The 18,025-nt window shown below is 38.1% G+C and overlaps 1 long non-coding RNA gene across 1 annotated transcript; it reads left to right on the top strand.

Annotated features, from left to right (window-relative positions):
• The first annotated feature begins 4,439 nt into the window (after nucleotides 1–4,439).
• Nucleotides 4,440–6,652, top strand: LOC143122417 (uncharacterized). Its single transcript, XR_012986669.1, has 5 exons — nucleotides 4,440–4,528; nucleotides 5,344–5,482; nucleotides 5,739–5,795; nucleotides 5,918–6,003; nucleotides 6,215–6,652. It is a non-coding gene; the product is annotated as an uncharacterized LOC143122417 (long non-coding RNA).
• The last annotated feature ends 11,373 nt before the right edge of the window (nucleotides 6,653–18,025 follow it).

Below are 18,025 nucleotides of genomic sequence, written 5' to 3' on the forward strand. Positions count from 1 at the left end.
CAAATATACTGAGCACACCGACAGCAATCTTAAATGAAATGGAAAAATATTATAAAGAACTATTTACAGGAGATATAATAATGGAATCTGGAAATGATCAAGAAATTGAAGAAGCTTTTTTCCCACAAAATTGTATTAAACTATCAGAAGAACAAAAACAAACATGTGAGGGTAAAATTACAAGTATCGAACTTCAACATGCAATCATGTCTTTTCAGAAAGGGAAAACTCCTGGTCTTGACGGAATTCCTGTGGAGATATACCAGATATTTTATGAGCAGATCAAAAACCCACTCCTCATGTGTTTTAATTATTCATATGAGCAAGGTATTCTCTCTGGCACCCAAAGAGAGAGTGCAATCTCTGTGCTCTTAAAACAGGATTCAAATGGACACTATAAAGATCCAGTACACTTATAAAATTGGAGACCCCTAACATTGCAAAACTATGATACTAAAATATTGGCAAAATGCATTGCAACACGGATTAAAAATGTTATACAAAATATAATAAATCAAGATCAAACAGGTTTCATACAAGGAAGGAATATTTCCAACAGTATTAGACAAGTATTAGAAATAATAGAATATTATGATAATAAAAAAAAGCCAGGATTAATTTTTGTTGCAGATTTTGAAAAAGCCTTTGATAAAATAAAATGGGACTTTTTATACAAATGTTTAAATTATTTTAATTTTGGGGAGACCCTGATAGCCTGGATAAAAGTGATCTACAATGGTTCAATAAGTAAAATGAATGAACAACGGATATATGTCAAAGTCAATTATACTTAAAAGAGGAGTGAAGCAAGACTGCCCTTTATCCCCTTACCTATTTATTATAGCAATAGAGATTCTTGCAAATAAGGTTAGAGGTAATAACAATATTATAGCTTTAAAAACACAAAGTTTACAATCAAAAATGTCTATGTATGCAGACGATACAACTTTTATGATTAATTCTGATAGTATATCTCTGCAAAACTTAATATTAGATCTAAATAATTTTTCAAAAATGTCTGGACTAAAACCTAACTATGATAAATGTAATATTATGAGACTCGGTCCACTAAAGAAAACAAATTTTACTCTTCCTTGTGAGCTACCGATCAAATGGACAGATGGTTCTATACACCTATTAGGAATTTATATTCCAGAAAACATAGGAAATATTGCATTAATTAATTTTAATAATAAGCTCAGTAGAGTGTCTAAAATTCTGCAACCATGGTATGGCAATAAATTAACAATTTATGGTAAAACAACCTTGATTAATACATTGATAGTGTCACAGTTCACATACCTCATGCAGGCACTACCAACTCCTGGTGAATCTTTTTTTTTAAAGAATATGAGCAAAAGATATTTAAGTTCATATGGAATAATACAAAAGATAAAATTAAGCGTGTATATGTACATAACGATTATGAATTTGGTGGAATTAAGTTACTGAATCTGAAAGCCACATATCATTAAAAGCTTCCCTTATACCAAAACTTTACTTTAATAACAATTGGCTTTCAAGTCAACTCCTGCAAAAGGCTCATCCAATTTTTAAAAAAAAAAAAAAATTCCTTTTCTACAATTGCAGAACATACATTATCCAATGATAACAACTATTTTTGCCAAAATCTCAAGATTCTTGTCAGAAGCTTTGATGAAATGGTTGCAATTTCAGTACCATCCACCAGATAACATGGTGCAAGTACTACAGCAAATGCTGTGGTTAAATTCCAACATATTGATGGGAGGAAATACAATTTTTTTTGAGCAGATGTTTCTAAAAGGAATTATTTTTGTTAAGGACATAGTGGAGGGCGGCAGAATCCTATCATATATACAGGTAAGACAGAAGTTTGGTGACATAGGTACATTGCAACAATATAATCAACTAATTGGATCAATACCTCAATTATGGAAAAAATACATTAAAAAATCGCCTGAATCATATTTGGTATGTAGACCTCATATGAAAACAGCAAAATGGATCGCTAAAATTAAAATAAATAAAGAAATATATAGTTTTTATTTGGGAAAAAATAAGATTGTGAATATACCACATAAACTTTTTGCAAGTTGGGAAGGAATGTTGGATACTCCCATACCATGGAAACAGGTATTTAGAAATGTATACAAAACAGCATTGGATAGTAAAACAAGATATTTCCAATACAGATTGATATATAAATATTTGGAAACAAAAAAAATGCTTTACATATGGGGAATAGAATCATCTCCAAACTGTCGTTTCTGTCAAGAAGAAACAGTAAACCATTTATTTTGGTATTGTTCAACAACTGCGTTATTTTGGTTAGAAGTCCAGAAATGGCTAACTAAAAATAACATTAAATTATATATAGATATGTTTACAGTGTTACTTGGTAACCTGTCAGAGACAAATAATATACAAAATATAATTATTCTACTTGGAAAAATATTTATTTTTAGATCAACATCTAAAAATATTATTAATATTAATAGATTTAAAAATTATATTAAACTGTATTGTAAAACTGAATGTCAAATGGCATATGAATCAAAAAAAGTTATGTATGCTGAAAGATGGGCTAAACTTAAAGAAGCAGAAAGATGGATAGATTGAAATAAGACTGGTGGACGGACAAATAGATAAATAAATATGATAAATAAGTGAATGCATTATTAAATAGGCACACTTCCTAAATTCAGGGGGAGGATGATATTACTGTTTTTGTTGATTATTATTTGTTGATTATTTTCTTATTTTTCATGAGTGATGTATTTTTGTATTGTCTCCTTATGATCATTATTATAATGAACGAAAAGAAAGTAAGAAAAAAGAGACAAAGAAAAGAAAAAGAAAAATAGTCCTCCATTGTGTGGGGGGGGGGGGGTGGTGGTGGGATAAAAAAATTAAAAAAACAATATACTATATAATTTGCTACCGGGCTGTCGGTAGTAAAGCCAAAGCGTATGGGGAGTGACGTAGGCAAAGAAAACATGGCTGAGTTGGATGTGGGCGGGGCTTGATGTCCGCAGATGACCACAGAGAACGTCTAATAAGGATAGGACGATGTTCACATGAAATGTAATTCCCATTTCTTCTTGAAGCCGAAATAAATCTGAGAATGTTTATCGGACATGCTTGGTTTTTACTGCAGGTTCCGTAAAACTCCAAATAATAGCCCGGGCTTTTATTTTCCCAAATCGCCAAACTGCACCAGCTAGTATTAGAGACAGGCGTCTATATGAGACAGGCCTTTAATTCCCTTTACACAAAACTTTTCCTCTGCAAAGATGGAAAATATTATCGAATTAATTATTTCAAACACACTGAATGTCTACCTATATGACTAGGCTATCTGATGACAATTACGGATCATCATTCATTTAGTGTTGAGATGTTGTTCATTGAAGTGAGATAGGCTACAGTAAGATCCAAATAGCTGGGATAGCCAGAACAGATGAAACACGTTTTAATTAAACGTAATCTACAAAGAGATCGTATCACACTGAAAGCTCATATTTTGTCACTAGCAAATAGCCTATATCGGTCCTTTGTCAAATACAGTTGCATTATCAGCCCTGACCGAAACCGTTCAGGAATTATTTATGCAAAAGTGGAACGTGCTTAATGTTTAATTCTCCCTCCTTTTCGGCACGAATGAAACAGCATGAGTCAAGTCAAGTCAAGTCAGATTTATTTATAAAGCGCATTTAACATGCACATAGTGCAATCCAAAGCGCTCCACAAACAGGACACATAACAACAAGACAAAAGATGTCGGATGGAGCGGCGTAGTCGCCAGCGTACCCATGACATCAAGACAAGACAAATACATTTAAAAAATAACAAATACAAAAAATGCCGGACGGAGCGGCGTAGTCGCCAGCGTACCCGTGACACCAAGACATACAAGACAGACAACAAAACAAATAAACAAATAAAAAAAGAAAATATATTTTAAAAGGGGAAAAAGTGATGTTAAAATTAGAGAGAGCATGAACCATATTGTTTCTCCCGTTTTGTATTTGCTAAATTTGACAACAGTCTACATTCAAATCATAGCCTACTTCCAGGCGCGCGGGAACATATTTTTGACCAGGGGTGCTGAATAACAAAATAATCATGGATGTCTGACGATTTCTCCCCCAGCATATGATTCGAATTTAGACAGCTAAATACGCAATTTCACCGCCGTGTATGAGTAGGTCTAAGAGTGAGAAGTTTTACACTGTAAAAAATAATACTGTGGTTTTGTTGCTTTAACTTAATTTGTTTAGTTAATATAACTAAACTCTGTGAAAATTGTCGAGTCAAAAAGAAATACTAAGTTTTCACTGATTCAACTTTGTTCTAAGTTCAATGAACAAGCACTTTGTTGTCTTCACTTAAATGAACAAGTAGCCCTAACAAAACACGACACATGCTCGTTACTGCCACCTCTGGCCAGACCTGTTTACATCACTTTGCCCTGTTGGAAGAAAAGCACATGGAGGAATCGTCTCAACTTTCATCCGACGTAATCCGTCAATATTCAGTGTTTTTGGTGAGTAAACTTTAGTACACAACCACTCAATGAATTGAATGAGTAGAACTATTTCCATATAATTGGATGAAACACTTGCATTTCGTAGATGTTTTCGCTTAACCACATATCTCGCTAGTACCAGTAAAAGCTAGCTATCATAATGCTGTAATGTACCAAGCCACTTGAAGAAAACAAGTCTTTTCTCTATTCCTTATGGTTATTTCCCCTTGTAGCTAAGGAGATGTTTTTGTTTGTTTGTTTAAGGCAAGCCAAGTTGGTTGGTGGTTATCTATTTGCATACATTCACTTAGATGGGTACGAACTAGCCTGCTAACTAACGGAAGCTTCTCTTGTCCATGAGCATGTTCTCCCTTCACAAGGACTAATGACAATTTAACCTTAATTCAGATTAGTAAGGGTGATATGTTTGTTTTCACAGTTTGAGCCAAAAGTTTACTTTAAAAACAGCACTGAGAGTGTGTGGCAAGAAATGAGTCAATATCAAAGATCCTTTAGTAGCCTACATCCTATATCAACCATCTCCGATGCTATTTAGCACAGTGGACATAAATGTAGAATATTATTATGAACCCATTAAGCATATCTTTATTAAGCATGACTTCATTCTCACTATGTTTAGTATAGGTGATAAAAGTTACCTAAGCATTTTTACAGTGTTCATAGAAAGTCCTCATTCAAATCTGAATAATATTGTGTATTATAATGTAGGCCATGTATCAATGTTTAACAGATATCTCAATAGGCCTAATGCTTTTACAAACACATTTTTGTGCATTAAAATCTCAGATGCTTGTAATTTATCTCTGTTACAGAAGAGTGTTAATGAAGTGGACCTGTAAACTGAGCCCATTTTCAACGCGGAATCAGAGGGTCATCAGAAGATATACTCTGAAGCACGGACAGCACAGCCACTTTTGCCCCTTGCTCTGCTTGTTTTATCACCTTCAGAAGGCAAGTTGACCTCAACGGACATTTCTACACACAATTGACTTTTTTTTATTTTATAGTGTCACCAGGTATTAACAGAATTGCCTGTAGAATGAACACAAAAATATTGATTTAATGTCTTTTATCTTTTCTTTTTTGTTGTCATATTCTGCATTCACTGCATCCTCACGGAATTCAACTGTCTGATGTCTGCTGATCTCTTGAGAACCTTCCTCAGTGAACTTGATGAATATCTGCCCATGTTTCTTGTCCTTTTCAGAAAAAGGGACCCTGCCATCACAAGCTCCAAGACATTCTTAGATAGCTTGATGCTCATGTAAGTATTGAACATATGACTCCTGCATTCTATGATGTGAATATTAATGAGCTCAGAGTTTTTTCTATTTTGTTTTTGTTTAACATTGTGTTTGCGTTTGTGTGTTTCCTTTTGCATTTCAGGATTCCAACCAGAATAAGCAAACAACCTGCTTGGCATGCCCCACTTTCTTCGTCAAGATACTTCCAGCATTCTAAAGACCTGTGAGGTAGGTTTAGCAAATGACTTTAAATGTGATTTGGAAGCACTGGTTGAAATACAAGGACATGCTCTACAGATGGAAACTCATCATTTTATAAAGCATGTAACATTGTATTTGAACTAAGCAGATTATTGTAACTGTTCTAAACTGTAATAGAATAAAAGCATGTCCCTGGTAATGAGTTAAATATTCACCTTTCTGGTGATTTGTTTTTCAGCCAACTGGTCCAGTTGAAGATGTCTTAAAAGAAACCAGTGTGGGGATCCTGATCGTGTATGAGGACTGCAGCAAATGCGTAGTTCTACAAAATCAATCACATATGTCTTGTTTTGGAGGAACAGTTTATCGTCATGGACATTTCCAATATTCCAAAGGCCTTTGAACTCTTTGGACTGATGGGTCTCAATATGGACTACCCGAAGCATCTAAAATTCACGTTTGAAGTACAAAAGCTGTTCTTGAACATTGGAAGGAGCTCCTCTTCACATGAACATTGCAGCTGCTTTCTCCAAAACAGGCTGCTTGGTAAAGAGTAGTACAACAACCTTCCCTAGAACTTGGACTTGGTCCTCAGTTTTGATTTGTTTTTATGTGTGTTTTCAGATTATTTTTTCTAATGTAGCATAATGGGTTTCCCCCCCAAATTTGATGCGCTGTACATCCACCTGTGTATTTTTAGTTAGTTTTTGTTTTTTTCTTCAATATTATGATGTGCATCCTCTCTTTGAAAAAAATAAGTATAAACGTTTTTAAAAGTTAATAAAACTAACAAGGAAAATACATGTCTGAACAAATTTATTTCAACTAATGATTCTATTTTGAAACAACATGTAAATTAATCAAGTTAACTTACATGGCTTTTTTGACACAACAAGAGTCTATGTAAAATTTTCAGTTGACTTAACTAAGAAAGATAAGTTAAATCAAATTTAATTTTATGTCAAGTTAACTCAAAAACGTTATGTCAAGTTAACTCAAAAACGTAAGGCAGCGGGGTAACAAACCTTTTTAAGTTAAAAGGGCATATTATTTTTTACAGTGTATAATGCCCTGGGCAGCCACATTCCACTGCAACTATGCGCAGCACTTGCCACTCCGACTCATCAATAAAAAACTGTGCGCGCACACACCAGTCCCATAGAAGCGCACTTGACTTTACATCATTAACCTATTTCAATAGGTTATATAGCCAGAGAATGTCCGTAGACGGGCTTTGATATAGCCTAGTCTAAGGTAGGCTATATTCCTTTTCTGACTTCGTTTTTCTCTTTATCGCCATGGCATTTAGAATAAAGAATAACGTTCGCGAACCGTTCTGGTTTTGTTGCCAGCATAAAAACAAGCTTACCATCGGCCTATCCGCAAATTTGAAACACAAGGGATGAATTGAACGATGACGAAGTCGGACATATAGGCATAGTTCATATTGGAAAAAAAGTTATACAATTTGGAACTCTAGCTTTTCCCCACCGCAGTCTTTTAATGGCATCTAATCATAACGTACGCACGTTGCGACGGCTTGTAATGACGTGCAACATCTAATTCACACTGCTGTAACCTCCTTTCTGTAGCGGTTTCGTGTCATTGTGAATCTTTAAACAGACGATCTGACGGGTTTTAGAAGATTAAATACAACCCAAAACTAAAAAACAGACCAGGCCTCTACTGGAGACCGGCCTTTAACCCAAACCTGTAGACACGCCAGGCGTTTAAAAGAGACAGGCGTCTCTTAGGGACTCGGCGATTATTTGAAGTTTTACGGTACGTTACTATCAATAAGGACCTATACAAATAATGTTACCGTTAGCGTTGGTTGAGTGATGGAGGCCAATTTGATTGCATTTGTAGAAAACTATAAATGCAGTTATACCAAGCAAATTGATAGCAGCACTGTAATTGTATCTTTCGACTGTCATTTGTTGCACGTGCTACAAAAATCATTCTGTGCAATGGAAGATTTACCAACGTTACACCGGTCTGATACAGTTTTGCCTATACATGCGTGAGACTGAGACGCCTGTTTATTTGTTTTAAGTGCGTGCAGGGTGTGAGAGGGGAAAATGTGCTTTGATTCCAGCTTGGTAGTTGTAGTCTGTGAGATTAAAAAGCACGTGTGTGTGAAGTATCCAAACAATGACACTTTCATTTCATTATGGCTGCTTTAGCAACACACCTTAAGCTACTGTGTAGTGGGTCCCATTTAGAAGTGGCTACTTCATTCGCGCTTTCCTTGACTCATGGAGCTGCGTGAAACTTTTCGCCACGATATGGCAGTTTAAGTCCGCTTGATACTGTAAGGCGTAAGCCATTGGTTTCCAAAGGAGATTTTATTTGTGTCGCCAGCATAGCCTATTGACAATTTATGTTGTAAATAGGCCTACCTTATAGGCCTACCTGTAGCTTAGGGAAGCTAACAGCTTTCTATTAGGATCTAGTTTGTTAGTTACAGTCAGTGTTGTATAAAGTACTAGAAATACTTGAGTAAAAGTACAAGTATCGTACTAGAAAAAGACTTTGGTAGAAGTGAAAGTTACCTTTTAGAATATTACTTAAAGGAGACATATTATACCTCTTTTTAAACAAGTTAGAATAGGTCTATGGGCTATACAAAACATGTCCATAAAGTTTTTTGCACAAAATCAATCTCACATAAAGAGATCTCTGCAGCCTCTATTCTTGCCAGCTTCAGTCCCTTTCAGAATGAGCCGTTAAAGGACTCTGTCACTTTTATGCAAATAAGCTACTGCTGGCCACGCCCCACCTGTCAGATGTTTACGCTGTTCGTTTTCTTCACGTGAAAACATCCACTGCTTGGGTGAAAATGACGGAATACAGAGGCGCACTCTAGCCCAACATTTTCGACCCAGAGTCGGACCCAGATCAAGATGAAGAGGAGCCACCTGCAGAAACACCTTCACGAATGCTGCAAGCAGTTTCTAAATGGTTTGTTAACTTTTTAAATCAATGTATTTGCTATCTCTCCTCCATGCCAAATTAGTCTTGGCTATTAGCCTTTACCCTGTTCAGCCTGTTACGAAGTAAACATAATGTAATTTTTCGTGACAAAGCCAGTCTTTTTACAATATTTAACATTTGCTTGTATTTGAAACTTCACTAGATTCACAGCACTTGATTAGCTTTTATTATATTATTTTAATTATGATATAGGTGTGCTTGTGGAAATTGTTGGGCAATGCCAACTGAGGCAGAGTATATGCTGCCAGGAGATTACAGGTAACTTTTCTAAGCTACAGAAAGGCCTGCAAATATGTTACCGTGTTACTAACTTATTTACAAATGAGCTAGCGAGTATGCTGCCATATTACTCACTCATTTACGAATAATGCTAGGGACTGTGCTAGCATAGCACTCACCTTACCTTACCATTATAGATCACACGACGTCTGCAGCAGACGGGTTTACCCGGTGTGCCTGAATGTTTATTCTCTTCAGAACGCACTGAACATATACAGAGCTGACCATGGGGCCTTATGGCTATGGGAGTAGTTATTATCATGAACTATCTGCCAAAAATAGGCCCCGCCCCCTGAAACGTCATAAATGACGTGATAACCACGCCTCCGTTTTATGCAAATTAGCCACGTGTTGTTTGTTATTGTTATTGTTTTGTGAGTCATGTGACAGTCATGTGACTGGTGTCAAACCCCTGGGCAGCCATATTGGATGTAAAGTCATGTGACAGTCATGTGTCTGGTGTCAAACAATGCCACGCCCCCCTTGGCATCCATATTGGATGTAGAGTCATGTGACAGTCATGTGACTGATGTCAAACCCCTGGGTGGCCATATTGGCCCCCAAACCGCCATGTGTGTTTTGTGGATATTGGGGGTCAGATAAACTTTGTATGAAATGTATAGGAGTGTTAATAGCTGGAAATAAACTTATAGTATGCTACTAGCATAGCCAATAACCTGTTTAGCATGTTGTTAGTGGTTTTGGTTGAAAAATGTGTTAGCTAGACGCAATGCATTGTAATGTAACCTTTATAACTGAAATCATGGTGGTCTTAGGTGACCAAAATGATAGTATATGATCCCCCTACTTTGTAGGGGTGGTGTTTTGTCCAGGCATGTCTCTGAGTGTATTGTTTGAGACCCCTTTCATGTGGGGGGGTCTGTCTACTACTTACGTACACTAGTGCTGATAACATTGTAAAAGAAATGTATGGTTTGTCAGAGTTTCTGGTTGGTTTTATGTTCGAATCTAAAATGTATTTCACTCGCATATTTATTGTTCTATTTTTATTTTGTAGCGCCATCCCATGATCTAGCTGGTCACTGTGTTATCAGCCTCGAAACATCTGGTCTCTTGTGCGCTGACGAAAACGATTTGGGAGCGACGCTCGGGGGATCTGAATTAGATGCTGCGACAAACAGTAAATCTACATCTGGTACAGAACCAGGCCCGGAGTGGGTAATCGGGAGAATCGGGAGAATTCCCGGTGGGCCGCTTCACTTTTGGGCCGGTCGAGGGAAAAATATTGGCATTTGCCACGTTAATCTATCTTCTCTTAAAGTTGGCTACACACGTTCGCATTCTATGCCTAACACCACAGCCTCTGCATGGGTTGTTCTCCCCTCCCAAGAAGAGTTAATTGGTTGGGTCCATATAGCCCGTCTTTCCTAAAAAGTTTTCTCAGATACCAGCCGGGCCGGCCCTACTGTAGTGATAAGCGTCAGGGAGGATGGATGGTAGAAAGATGCCATGAGGGACTGAAAAGGCCAGGTAAGAAAGATGAAAAGTATTGGAGGGAAATGCTGCCAAATGTGCCATGCTTCCAATTTATTTTTTGAAGAGGACAGACATAAGTGGCAACTGGTAAAGAGAGATAGCCATGATTATAACAGTGTAATTGGGCTAAAAACCTACTGGACGTTGTAGCGTTGGCAACCTATTCGCAAGTAACATAATGAATTAAAATAATAGCATTTTGGTATCATCCAATATGGCTATTCATAGACTTTGCAAATATTATGCAAATATTGATAACAAAACTCAAGCTTGATCTGTGTATGCAGTAGCCTATAGGCCTAAAAACAAAAGTAGCCTGAGCAGCAGATCAGCCAGTCCCCCGCAAGGACGAGCCCGAAATTAACTATGACTATAGGGACAAGTAGAAAGGATAATAGAGTTAACCATATAAATCAAAGTTATTTTATGGAAGAAAGAACAGTAGGCTATGACAGCAGTAGGCTGCATGATCAACCTGACTTGTTTGCTCAGAAGTGGGCGTAGTAAAGGAGCAAATCACAAAACAACAACATGATAGCTGACCCATGCAGAAAAAACATGTAAACAATACAAAACAATATATGCCTCTTAGTGGAACTGTGGGATACATTTCAAATGCTTTATTTCTTCCTTCCTGTTTTTGTTAACTTATCAACCTATCCTTGTGGAATAGTGGAATATTAGCCTATAATAAAAACTACAGGATAGTAAGAGCTGAAATGATGCCTTATTTATCCAATTTCCACCACCACTAAAAAAGTGGGCCGGTCTTGGGCTTGAAACTTCTGGGGTGAAAAGTGGCCCCACTCCGGCCCTGTACAGAACCCTTACCATCTTACGACCATGTCTATTGGAAGGATACTAAGAAGAGACGTTATAGCGATTCTGATCTAGAGATCCTAGAGATCTAGCCAAAACTGCGAGGCCTGCTAAGCGTTTTACTGGGGTAACGCGAGTGAAACGGGGTAAGTTGGTATTTCCCAATATTTCATTCTTTCCCCTTTTGATAAAACAGCTGTTGTTACGGGTATGTTTATAACTGTGACACCCACTTTGGGGTAGAGTGTTGGTCTAAATCATTACCGGTGACCATTTGGAGATCTCTGTAATTTAATGTCTAGTTGTTTTATTCTCCATACATGTATGCCTTCTAAGTGTAGCATGGTAGCATAATGTGTTTGCGGTCATTTCATTTGCAGAAAACGACTTGATAGGTCTTGGAGACGCATCTATCAACAGGGGGAATACACATTCAAAGGACTATCAAACTAATGTTAATACTCAATCAAAGGACATTAACCGTGTGGATTTATGGAGTGATACTATACAAAAAAACTGGATGTCAAACAATTTCCTCCAGTTGAATTCTGACAAAACAGAAGTCCTCATCATTGGATCCCAGCACATAGTGAAACAAATGATACCATCCTTAGGTCCCTTTCAATTTTTAGACTGTGTAAAACCTGTTGCAAAGAATCTTGGTGTCTGGTTTGACAATAATTTAAGCTTTGAACGTCACATCACAAAGCTCATACAGTCTTGTTTTTATCACCTCAGAAATATTTCCAAGATTAGTTCCATCTTAACTTTTAAAGACACTGAGACCATTATACATGCATTTATTTCTTCACGCCTGGATTACTGCAATAGTCTTTTTTCTTGTCTGAACCAAAAATCTATAAAGAGACTTCAAACTGTTCAGAATTCAGCTGCCCGGCTTCTTACTAAGACAAAGTACTAAGACATTACTCCTGTTTTAGCCTCACTGCACTGGCTCCCAGTAAGCTTTAGAATTGATTTTAAGATTCTTCTGATTACTTTTAAAGTTCTACATGGCCTGTCTCCCAACTACAAATCTGATCTCCTAGTACCTTATACACCTGTGCGTACTTTAAGATCATCTGGTAGTGGTTTCCTAACTATTCCTAAGGTCAATCTCAAAACTAAAGGGGTGAGAGCATTTAGTGTCAGGGCACCTAGGCTCTGGAATGACCTGCCTGATGAAATCAGGTCAGCCAAGTCAGTATGCTCTTTTAAATCCCTCCTTAAAACACACCTTTACAAGTAAGCCTTCCTTAGTTTTGGGGGTGGCCTTTCTTAGTTTTGGGGGTGGCTGGGCCCTCTGCAGATTTAGCAGTGTGTGATGTAAACACAGTTCGCTATAATTACACAGATGTAGAATCAGCATTGGATAGTGTTGAGCTGAGACTAAATTATGCTAAATCTGTGGCTCGTAGAGCTACGGATGTAATAGGTCACACAGTGGCAGATCTGCTTATTGGTGCTGTGGAAACTCTGCAGAAGATTAGCCGGGATCATATAAAAAGATTTGAGGCTGTTATCGATGGCATACTGAAATGAAATGTTACTTTAATGATGATCTGAATGGTGTTTAACCTCGGTGTGATAGATTGTTTATAAGGTTCATGTTTATTTTTTCTTTGTTGTTGTTTTTACGGCTATAATTGCGGAAGAGTAGTAAACATGTGTAATATAGTTTAAGTTTGTTGAGTAATCAGTGAGTAGCCATGCCCCCGCCAAATAAGCGTAATAGAAATGACAGTGGGTATAATGATATTGAACCGCCTGATAAACGTACCAGAGATGATCAGACAGATTGTGTTAACACTATACATACATTGGCCGGTCAGCTTGGAAGGAAAATCGCTAGAGTTTTACAGAATCCTAACCCTGACAACCCTATTATCAAGAGCCTGAAACAGAATTTTGACGCATATAACAGGAGCCTCTTAGTCTTCAATAATCCACAGTCAGCCGCTAGTCAGACTTCAACACATGACTCTATTGACAATGACAATTCCGACATGCATTCAGCTGATGTTGTACATACACCAACCCTTTCAGATAATGCACAAGATGAGACCTTACTGCAGACAATCACTAGACAGAGTTCAGTAGATGACTACATTGACAATCCTGACATGCATGTAGCTTATGTTGTGGATGTAGCAAACTCCACAGACATCTCTCACATTCCAGATCCTGTAGACATCTCACACGTTCCAGTTCCTACAGCTATTTCACATATACCAGTTCCTACAATCATTTTACAAGATGACCCCCAGTATGTGTGGATGCGATACCTGGTAGTTCCGGATTGCAAACGGGGTGTGGTGTTGATGTTGTTCATGACAGGGTTCCTACAGCAAGCGTGGATGTGATACCTGGTAGTTACGGTGTGCAAATGGGGCGCTGTGCTGATGTTGTTCATGACATGTGTCCTACAGCTATTTCGTATGATGAGCCCGCAGTAAGTGTGGCGGTGATGCCTAGCAGATCTGATGAGCAGCCCCATGGTGACAGTGATGTTGATCATGACAGCTCCCATGATCAGCTCCCAAATCCTATTTGCTGCTGAGGCGTGAACCCCGCACGCTCATGTATTTCAGAGCTATTCCAGTTCCAGTTTTCTAGCGGCTGCAGCATCAGGGTACAAATAATCAGCCAGACAAATGGCTAAACATGCATTGTTTGAGTCATTAACTGGTGTGAACAGATACATTTTTTTCTTCTTGATAACCTCATCATGAGCCAATTCCTTTTTGTATCCACCACCGCTTCTATCGCGGGCTATAGACACTGTGAGATCCAGACTCTGATCGGTCAAGAGCATCGTGTTACTCTGTAACACCTTTTCAATAGCCTCAATCAACCGATCCAGAGCATAGCCATCTTCATGGCTCAATTTAGCATGTACATCGGCAGTAAGACCATCACCCCTTAACACAATGTCTATCACAGCATTCACACCACCTAATATCCTTGACAAAATCACAATATCATTCAATGTACCGTACACGTGTTCTACGTACTGTATGTGGCCATGTCAGTATCACGCAAGCCCCTGAATTTCATTGTTCTGTTTAGCGCTAAAGAGTTATGGCGACGACGCGGTACAATCGTGTAATCACCAACAACTCCACCATCTCTTACTAAACGTTCTACGGTAGCACTATCTAAATCATAATCATGGGAGCTGTCATGATCAACATCACTGTCACCATGGGGCTGCTCATCAGATCTGCTAGGCATCACCGCCACACTTACTGCGGGCTCATCATACGAAATAGCTGTAGGACACATGTCATGAACAACATCAGCACAGCGCCCCATTTGCACACCGTAACTACCAGGTATCACATCCACGCTTGCTGTAGGAACCCTGTCATGAACAACATCAACACCACACCCCGTTTGCAATCCGGAACTACCAGGTATCGCATCCACACATACTGGGGGTCATCTTGTAAAATGATTGTAGGAACTGGTATATGTGAAATAGCTGTAGGAACTGGAACATGTGAGATGTCTACAGGATCTGGAATGTGAGAGATGTCTGTGGAGTTTGCTACATCCACAACATAAGCTACATGCATGTCAGGATTGTCAATGTAGTCATCTACTGAACTCTGTCTAGTGATTGTCTGCAGTAAGGTCTCATCTTGTGCATTATCTGAAAGGGTTGGTGTATGTACAACATCAGCTGAATGCATGTCGGAATTGTCATTGTCAATAGAGTCATGTGTTGAAGTCTGACTAGCGGTTGACTGTGGATTATTGGAAACTAAGAGGCTCCTGTTATATGCGTCCAAATTCTGTTTCAGGCTCTTGATAATAGGGTTGTCAGGGTTAGGATTCTGTAAAACTCTAGCGATTTTTCTTCCAAGCTGACCGGCCAATGTATGTATAGTGTTAACACAATCTGTCTGATCATCTCTGGTACGTTTATCAGGCGGTTCAATATCATTGTACCCACTGATATTTGGCGGGGGCATGGCTACTCACTGATTACTCAACAAACTTAAACTATATTACACATGTTTACTACTCTTCCGCAATTATAGCCGTAAAAACAACAACAACAAAGAAAAAATAAACATGAACCTTATAAACAATCTATCACACCGAGATTAAACACCATTCAGATCATCATTAAAGTAACATTTCATTTCAGTATGCCATCGATAACAGCCTCAAATCTTTTTATATGATCCCGGCTAATCTTCTGCAGAGTTTCCACAGCAACAATAAGCAGATCTGCCACTGTGTGACCTATTACATCCGTAGCTCTACGAGCCACAGATTTAGCATAATTTAGTCTCAGCTCAACACTATCCAATGCTGATTCTACATCTGTGTAATTATAGCGAACTGTGTTTACATCACACACTGCTAAATCTGCAGAGGGCCCAGCCACCCCCAAAACTAAGAAAGGCCACCCCCAAAACTAAGGAAGGCTTACTTGTAAAGGTGTGTTTTAAGGAGGGATTTAAAAGAGCATACTGACTTGGCTGACCTGATTTCATCAGGCAGGTCATTCCAGAGCCTAGGTGCCCTGACACTAAATGCTCTCACCCCTTTAGTTTTGAGATTGACCTTAGGAATAGTTAGGAAACCACTACCAGATGATCTTAAAGTACGCACAGGTGTATAAGGTACTAGGAGATCAGATATGTAGTTGGGAGACAGGCCATGTAGAACTTTAAAAGTAATCAGAAGAATCTTAAAATCAATTCTAAAGCTAACTGGGAGCCAGTGCAGTGAGGCCAAAACAGGAGTAATGTCTTAGTACTTTGTCTTAGTAAGAAGCCGGGCAGCTGAATTCTGAACAGTTTGAAGTCTCTTTATAGATTTTTGGTTCAGACAAGAAAAAAGACTATTGCAGTAATCCAGGCGTGAAGAAATAAATGCATGTATAATGGTCTCAGTGTCTTTAAAAGTTAACATGGAACTAATCTTGGAAATATTTCTGAGGTGATAAAAACAAGACTGTATGAGCTTTGTGATGTGACGTTCAAAGCTTAAATTATTGTCAAACCAGACACCAAGATTCTTTGCAACAGGTTTTACACAGTCTAAAAATTGAAAGGGACCTAAGGATGGTATCATTTGTTTCACTATGTGCTGGGATCCAATGATGAGGACTTCTGTTTTGTCAGAATTCAACTGGAGGAAATTGTTTGACATCCAGTTTTTTAGTATAGTATCACTCCATAAATCCAGACGGTTAATGTACTTTGATTGAGTATTAACATTAGTTTGATAGTCCTTCGAATGTGTATTCCCCCTGTTGATAGATGCGTCTCCAAGACCTATCAAGTCGTTTTCTGCAAATGAAATGACCGCAAACACATTATGCTACCATGCTACACTTAGAAGGCATACATGTATGGAGAATAAAACAACTAGACATTAAATTACAGAGATCTCCAAATGGTCACCGGTAATGATTTAGACCAACACTCTACCCCAAAGTGGGTGTCACAGTTATAAACATACCCGTAACAACAGCTGTTTTATCAAAAGGGGAAAGAATGAAATATTGGGAAATACCAACTTACCCCGTTTCACTCGCGTTACCCCAGTAAAACGCTTAGCAGGCCTCGCAGTTTTGGCTAGATCTCTAGGATCTCTAGATCTCTAGATCAGAATCGCTATAACGTCTCTTCTTAGTATCCTTCCAATAGACATGGTCGTAAGATGGTAAGGGTTCTGTACAGGGCTGGAGTGGGGCCACTTTTCACCCCAGAAGTTTCAAGCCCAAGACCGGCCCACTTTTTTAGTGGTGGTGGAAATTGGATAAATAAGGCATCATTTCAGCTCTTACTATCCTGTAGTTTTTATTATAGGCTAATATTCCACTATTCCACAAGGATAGGTTGATAAGTTAACAAAAACAGGAAGGAAGAAATAAAGCATTTGAAATGTATCCCACAGTTCCACTAAGAGGCATATATTGTTTTGTATTGTTTACATGTTTTTTCTGCATGGGTCAGCTATCATGTTGTTGTTTTGTGATTTGCTCCTTTACTACGCCCACTTCTGAGCAAACAAGTCAGGTTGATCATGCAGCCTACTGCTGTCATAGCCTACTGTTCTTTCTTCCATAAAATAACTTTGATTTATATGGTTAACTCTATTATCCTTTCTACTTGTCCCTATAGTCATAGTTAATTTCGGGCTCGTCATTGCGGGGGACTGGCTGATCTGCTGCTCAGGCTACTTTTGTTTTTAGGCCTATAGGCTACTGCATACACAGATCAAGCTTGAGTTTTGTTATCAATATTTGCATAATATTTGCAAAGTCTATGAATAGCCATATTGGATGATACCAAAATGCTATTATTTTAATTCATTATGTTACTTGCGAATAGGTTGCCAACGCTACAACGTCCAGTAGGTTTTTAGCCCAATTACACTGTTATAATCATGGCTATCTCTCTTTACCAGTTGCCACTTATGTCTGTCCTCTTCA

Source organism: Alosa pseudoharengus, unplaced genomic scaffold (assembly GCF_046254945.1).
Source record: "Alosa pseudoharengus isolate Yale_2024_CS ecotype anadromous, Long Island Sound unplaced genomic scaffold, YU_APseudo_1.1 YU_APseudo_1.1_scf_14, whole genome shotgun sequence".
NCBI classification, from domain to species: domain Eukaryota; kingdom Metazoa; phylum Chordata; class Actinopteri; order Clupeiformes; family Clupeidae; genus Alosa; species Alosa pseudoharengus.